Below are 1,693 nucleotides of genomic sequence, written 5' to 3' on the forward strand. Positions count from 1 at the left end.
AAATTAACTAAATTAGCAAATGAAGTAATAGAGTAAGGGGGAAGACTTAGCAGCCACTTAAGAGCTGATCCAGTTAGAGTGGATCCAAATCCTTTACATAGGCATGCTTCCTTTAACTTTTCTGGGATAGGATTGATTTCCATCCTTTCCCTGTATTGTGCTATATGCTCCTCTGGATCCGTTGTGCCATCATACAGCTTCATGGTAGGGATATGGAACCTTTTGGGCACCTCTGCATCACAAATTGGTGGTGCAAAGCGTGATACCTTGTGGCTTCCATCTGCAATCTCTGGGATAGGCTTGACTACCCCTGGAACACTTGAGATCATGTCCTTTAGTTTCTGTAATTCCCTGGCCATAGCGTGATTGGTACCTGTATCCTGCATGAATCCATGGTTAGTGGTAGGATAATTATTTAAAGTGTTACCTCCCATTGGGTTCAAGTTAGGGAATCCGTATTGCTGGGATTCTGGAACAACGGAGGGACCAGTGGAAGCAATGGTCTGCATTGGAATGAAGTCCCCTTGATGGACATCTAGACTCCCTGCTTGCAAACTTTTTAGGGATCCTGGCATCTGTAAGGATCCTGGTATCTGGGATGATCCTGGAACTAAGGAGGATCCTTGAACCTGGGATGATCCTGGAACGAAGGAGGGTCCTTGAACCTGGGATGATCCTGAAACAAAGGAGGATCCTTGGCCCTGGAACGATCCTGGAATAAAGTAGGATCCTTGAAACTGCTGTGCCCCCGGATAGGCTTCCGGATTCATGAAGGATCCCACATACTGAGGATAGGATCCTGCTGGCTGAAAATACGAGCCCGATGTCTGAGTCATTGCTGCTGACTTGAGATGTAATCCTCTCGTCTCCCCTGTGATCTGTACGTCTGGGATCCCTGATGGCTGAGAGGTGGCCATTGGAGTCTCAAAACTCAAGGATTTTGGCATCAGTGGGGAATGATCCTCTGCCGCTTTCTTTTGTCTTTTGAGATCTCCAATCTCCCTGAGGATCCTGTCATTAGTTTCATCCTGCCGCTGCATACGATCCTTCATCTGCAAAATTAAAGCAAACACATCACTAGTACTGGGAGTAGAAGAATTCATAACAGAAGAAGATGGAGGTTTAGAGAAAGAAGGGGTTGGTCTCTTCTCAGCATTTCTCTGGGATCCTGCCGGTGGAGGAGGTAGAGTGGCTTGTGCTGAGGTGACTGCAGACATCGCCGTGGAGGTGTTCTTCAATGATGAAGCCATGCAACTCTTCGAAATGATTTCGAACAAAAGATTTTCTTTATGAATGAAGCACCAATTGCCCCACGGTGGGCGCCAAACTGTTTTGGTCAAAAATCACACAAGGATAATGTAACCAAACTTTATGTAAACGGGGTATGATGCTTGGTTAGCTATGAAAATAAAGGATCACTTCTGTGATGAATATGCAAAGACACAATGATTTATACGAGGAAAAAGCCCTTGATCAATGTATGATCTCCGGCATAAAAAACCTCGGGTGATGGCAACTACCGATCACCAACTTCAATATAATAAAAATGTAGTTACAACTTCGGATGATAATGAGCTGAGTACAAGGATCACTGAGTGTCTAGGTGTTGAGAGTTGTGTCGTATGTTGTGTGTGTTCTTCCGAATGAGGAAGATGGGTATTTATACATGTGTAGGTAACTTATTTTAGGTAAA

Source organism: Helianthus annuus, chromosome 12, assembly GCF_002127325.2.
Source record: "Helianthus annuus cultivar XRQ/B chromosome 12, HanXRQr2.0-SUNRISE, whole genome shotgun sequence".
Classification (NCBI taxonomy): domain Eukaryota; kingdom Viridiplantae; phylum Streptophyta; class Magnoliopsida; order Asterales; family Asteraceae; genus Helianthus; species Helianthus annuus.